General features: G+C 37.7%; 1 protein-coding gene across 1 annotated transcript in view; it reads left to right on the top strand.

Annotated features, from left to right (window-relative positions):
- LOC106468762 (homeobox protein cut-like) overlaps positions 1-6173 on the top strand; it is a 45781-nt gene that overhangs the window by 10742 nt on the left and 28866 nt on the right. The window lies entirely within an intron of this gene.

Below are 6173 nucleotides of genomic sequence, written 5' to 3'. Positions count from 1 at the left end.
CAAACATAGGACAAATATACTATGTGATAGTACTAATTATTCAGTTTTAAAACATTGAAACAGAAGATGGGAGGGTAGAATAAAAGTATTATTGACTGTTGATTTCGGGCAACTGATCATTTGTTGCCCTCTTTACCAGCCAATGATTGTTCATTAGAAAACACTATTTACATGATATATCAAACAGTACCTATGTATTTGTAGTTAGGATCTTAAATGATACGATTTTTATAATTCGTTTACTTGGTTACGTTTGAAGATGATAATCTATGTAGTGCATACGACCATGTGGTTAAGGCCAAACGTCTTGCGCTAGAAGTGATTGAGATGAATGCGTTATGCGGTACATGCGATCAGGTGTTTAAGGCCTAAAATGACTCACCATGCATTACATATTGTCACGGGACGAGGGTAGAATGTAATGCATGATGCATTACATAAAACAACGCGATCAAGTTCGAAGATATTATACCACAGACATTCAAATGGTTAAGACATGGATTATCCATCATCAGTTCGTATATCCTCGTGGGTTGTGCCAAGGATGACACACTAAACTTACATCCAAGGTTGTGTTGATGAATAATATTTTATAATAGATTGATCCATCATGGCCTTTAAACTTGTTACTGTAACCTAAAACCTTGGCTTTACATAAAACTACGAGTTTCACACCTATACAACTGGAGCTAGTTGTCGTTGGTTCAGAGCCAGGATACATGTCATATGTGTATATATACATCTGTAGTGGGAAGATGTCACACAGAAATGCATGACTCACTAAAATTAATCTTCATATGGCTGTTTGCTGCATGAGAAACGTCTTAGAATGAGCTTGTCAGACGTGTATCTGTACATCATTCATAAAAACCCAGTATCTTGTAAATTTCATCAGTTTACCACAGTTTTCATGAGTTTTTGGTGAGTGACGTTTTCCTAAATAACTTTGAGGTGGATGAGTGGGACTTCTGACTCAGAAAAAAAAAAGACAATAAAACACCCCTCATTTCGCATGTTTTATTTTTCTTCTCCTTTTTTTTATCATGTAAAAGCTTTACTTGGCTCCTGAGCTTAGAATAAGAATATATGTCAACATTTGAGTCTTTTGGATTTTGCATGCGAATATCTGGCTCATTTTGATGTTTTGTGTTGTAATAGTCTTGATTTGTTGTTTTACAATTATTTGACATTTTTTATTTCAAATAGTTATTTACTTTTCATAAAAAATAAGAATTATCTTGTTCAGTTAGTCTTAACTTGTACAGGTTTGATTTAGTGTCTCCCTTCAATAACCATGAGTAGAAAAGAGTATATTGAGTAATTCACTAAGAGAATAATAGAAGGGACAAATATTATTTTATTTTATAATATTAGTATCATTATATATTTGATGTAACATTTTTAAAATTAGTTTTTTAAGACTGTTACTCTTATATGGTTTTGAGTTACTTTACCTGTAACAGCAGGTGTCAGTAAACATGGCGTATGACTAGCTTGAAGCGTGTGTGTGTGTATGTTTAGACAAACTCGAAGTAGGTGAACATTTCATTTTAGTATATTTTTAATGAACTAAACGTATTTGGTCTAGTTGCACAGTTTTATTATTAGAACACGTGGTCAGTCATTCTGTCGGTGTTTGGTCTAGTTGCACAGTTTTATTATTAGAACACGTGGTCAGTCATTCTGTCGGTGTTTGGTCTAGTTGCACAATTTTATTATTAGAACACGTGGTCAGTCATTCTGTCGGTATCTGGTCTAGTTGCACCGTTTTGTTATTGGAAGAGATGGTCAGTCACTCTGTCGATGTTTGATCTAGTTGCACAGACGGACTGCTACTGGAACAGGTAGTCGGTCAGTTTCTCAGTATTTGATCTAGTTGCACAGTTGGACTGCTACTGGAACAGATAGTCGGTCAGTTTCTCAGTATTTGATCTAGTTGCACAGTTGGACTGCTACTGGAACAGATAGTCGGTCAGTTTCTCAGTATTTGATCTAGTTGCACAGTTGGACTTCTACTGGAACAGATAGTCAGTCAGTTTCTCAGTGTTTGATCTAGTTGCACAGTTGGACTGCTACTGGAACAGATAGTCGGTCAGTTTCTCAGTGTTTGATGTAGTTGCACAGTTGGACTTCTACTGGAACAGATAGTCAGTCAGTTTCTCAGTGTTTGATCTAATTGCATAGTTGGACTGCTACTGGAACAGATAGTCGGTCAGTTTCTCAGTGTTTGATGTAGTTGCACAGTTGGACTTCTACTGGAACAGATAGTCAGTCAGTTTCTCAGTGTTTGATCTAATTGCATAGTTGGACTGCTACTGGAACAGATAGTCGGTCAGTTTCTCAGTGTTTGATTTCGTTGCACTGTTGTACTACTACTAGAACAGGTAATCGACCAGTCTCTCATGTAATTTCAAGCAGTTGGGCAACTGGAAGTTTCTCAGAAACACATTGTTATAAACCTGGCCTTGAGAAATTCATCAGAACTTTCAGGTAATAAATACATTTCTGCCTGTCATTTTACAATCTACAAAGATAGACAAACCCTATTAGTTTCGTTCATATTATCAAATTCTTGCAAATAGATAAATCTGTCATTTACATAATGGAATCTTTCTTTCTTTTAGTTTCTAAAAGACACGAATTTGACTATTGTTGAAACTGATAGTTCACCATGCTTGTGTATATTTGTATTGTTGATATTGTGCTATTAATGTAAGAAATAACTTCATACTTGTTATTACAACTTAGGGGTGATTCTCGTAAAATGCGGTTCTGTAAAAATTACGATCTATTTCTAAAATATCTTAACTGACGTTCAAGTTGTAAACAAAACTTACTCTATGAGAAATGTAGACCGATTTGTAAGGATACAAGTTTCATGTTTAGAATGGTCAAGAATCATACGGAATGTAAGCACTCATAAATCATATTGTATCCTCAACTTGAAATTAAATATATCCCCATATCCTCAATTTGAGATTATTTATGTTAGTTTATTAAATAGTAAAAATCAATGATTTGTTTGTAATTGTTTTTTGTTGTTGTTCTGGATCATCTTATGTGCTATAAGAGCGGCAGCCAATCCCTTAGCGTGGATAGTAGGGTACTGCTGACTGGTCTCCTTTCCTTCTAGACAGGAGGTTAGATTAGGGACAATGGAAATCTTAGTCGCTTTGCTATAAATAAAAAGAATAGGTATTTGAAAATGTGCTCACCTTACATTTTTAGGTTATTTTTCAATTATTACGGGCTGTATTCTTTAAACGTTACTATTGTTACTTAATATTCACTTTTTGAGTTATTGATTATTTCACACAAATTTATTAAAACATTGTTTTTAGCCACACCATAGCGACTCATAGCACGGGTCAGAGTTTGTGTTTTGTTTTGTTGTTGTTGTTTTTTCATCTCTTGACCGATTTCAGATCTACTTACAGTTTTGGACTTAGGAGGTCAAACCCTTTTGGTTGATGTATTTGACCACGCCCAATGTCCCATAGATTAATTAACTCTAATCGTGTCTAAGAGAATTTCGATTTGAGGGTAGGCTGGTAGATATCGTAATGAGTAATAAAATCGAATCGAGTATAAGCGCGTCCCACACTCCGTATTGCTGGCGCACAAAAATAAAGCTGTTACGACAGCGGAAATCACGTGACCCTAGTAACACGTCATAAACTTCTAGAAGGATCCTGTCCCTTCCTGAAGTCTCGGGAGGTTACTAGATATGCGGTATTCTTGTATATATAAGACCGGTAAGAATTGACGGCAACAATGTAATTGAACTGCGGACAGAGAGAGACGTATTGTTGAGTACGTGAGACGTTGGTTGTGAATTATAGCGTTTGTTATAGCGTAACTGTGAAAATTAAGTGTATTGCAAAATTTTATTTAAGAAAGGATTTGTATCGCTAAAGTTTCTTCGGAAAGAGTTTTTACGGAAAATTAACTAATGACCAGAGAAGTAACAAATTGGTGTCAGAAAGTGGGACAGAAAATAAAAAAAAAGAAGAAGATGGAAACGAGAGGCAGAAAATCAAACTACAGCTTAGCAGATTTTATGGCAGCAATAAAATAACAGCAAAAGAAACAAGAAGAACGAGAAAAGAAACAAGAAAAGAGACAACAGCAGTTGCAAGAAAACCTGCAACAGTGGCAACTAGAACAAGAAAGGAAACGGGAAGAAAGCCAGCAGCAACTACAGGAAAGTCAGCAACAGTGGCAAGAAGTACAAATGGAAAACATTAGTAAACTTAAAAGCGAATTGGATACATTAAAGGATGATTTATTGTCTTTTACACAAGAAGATACATTAACCATCGACTTAATCAGCCCCAGACAATAGCAAGCCCCTTCCAGACCCTGCAGCTAAACCCTAATGCAGACATCTTCAGTCCTGTTAGAAGTCACATCCCAGATATGAATGTCAGCAATAGGGGTGATCCAGTACGAAGGAAGGCATAGGAATTCGATGGGAAGGCACCGTGGGAAGCATATAGACCACAATTTGAGCTACTGGCAGAAATGAATGGATGGACAGAGGAGCATAAAGCAGTATATCTGGCAACGAGCTTGAAGGGACAACCACTGGAAATACTTGGACAGTTGTCAGAAGACGACAGACAAAACTATAGAGCACTGGTAGCGGCTCTACAACTCAGGTATGGAACCCAAAATCAGTCTGAAGTCTACAGGGCTAGGTTTAAGACGAGAGTCCGTGCTAAAGGGGAGAGCTTGCAAGAGCTGGCACAGGACATGGAAAGTATGGCACACAAGGCCTACCCAACTGCACCACCCGATCTCCTCATGCTGTTACTGAGGGATCAGTTTGTAGACGCCTTGGACAGTCCACAACTGAAAATACAAGTAAAGTAAGCACACCCCTCTACTATGCAGGATGCAATGGCCAGTGCTCTTGAATTTGAATCCTACGTTAAGTCCAGCACAGAGGTACCAAGGCTGGTACAGTCATCAGGATTCAAGGCCAGAAAAGGTCAGCTTTCAGAGAAGTTTGAGAGAGTTTGCTGGCACTGTAATAAACCTGGGCACAAGAGAGCTCACTGCTGGCAACTTCAACATAGGGAAGATGCCATGACAGGAAAGGCTGCTACCCAGAAAGGTTGTTGGAACTGTGGAGAGCAAGGACATATGAGGAGCCAGTGTAAAAAGAATACCACCAATAAGTCAGCTTCGGGAAACCAGTAGTGGTTGGTGCTGAGGGACGCCCATCAACCCCCATCGTGAAAGTCCCAACAGCTGAGTGTAAAATGGCAAGTACACATAGTGTTTATGTGACAGGAAAGCTGGATGGCCAAAGGTGCAACTTTGTCATAGATACTGCGTCTCAGCAAACCCTTGTGAGTTGTTGTTTGTTATTAAGCACAAAGCAACACAAAGGGCTATCTGTTTCTGCCCACCCGGTTTCTAGCGGTCCACAGACATACCGCTGTGTCACTGTTATGTAAAACTAATAAATTTTCTTTTTTTTTCCAAATTGTGCAAAAGGGATCCAAGCTTAAAACTTTTCGAAATTGCTTAGAAACCTATGCCTAATGCTGTGAACAATTTTGTCATAAATATGTATTGTTGCGTATCTGCTTGTTTGTTAATTCCCGGTTGAAATTGTTTCTCGGGAACTTCAGCGATACAAGTCCTTTCTTGATTAAACCAGTTTATTCTTTCTCGACACAACTTTTAGTACACAATAATTGCACATTCAGTACGTTTTTCGTCACTTTAAACTTAACAACTTTAATAATACACGCTATAAATCACAGCGATTCACAATCTCGATAACTTACCGTGACTACTGTTCGTTTTAATCATGCATTCCATCACCGTTGGCTTTTCTCGCCAGGCTTATGTACTAAAATTCAAGGAGTTCCCTGATAATTCGAGAAACTCATTCACGCGTGCGCTAGCAGCGTCACGCGACTTCCGCTGTCCTAACACTGTCCCTTCCTTAGTATTGTTCGGGACGAACAATAGCCACTTACATTAAACCAATAGATAATTAACAATAACTTAATTAAATGTACAGAATTTACAAACACAAAATTAAAATACAACAAAGTATCTTAATTTTGCAGGACATTTCTTCTTTCGTACTGGTCTCCGTCTTATTGTCTTCTGCTTTACGTGGAATTCATCTGCTCCGTCAGGAAACGTCCTAT

This window comes from Limulus polyphemus, unplaced genomic scaffold, assembly GCF_000517525.1.
Source record: "Limulus polyphemus unplaced genomic scaffold, Limulus_polyphemus-2.1.2 Scaffold3153, whole genome shotgun sequence".
In the NCBI taxonomy this organism is placed as follows: Eukaryota; Metazoa; Arthropoda; class Merostomata; order Xiphosura; family Limulidae; genus Limulus; species Limulus polyphemus.
This window is presented reverse-complemented; position numbering and strand designations above follow the sequence as displayed.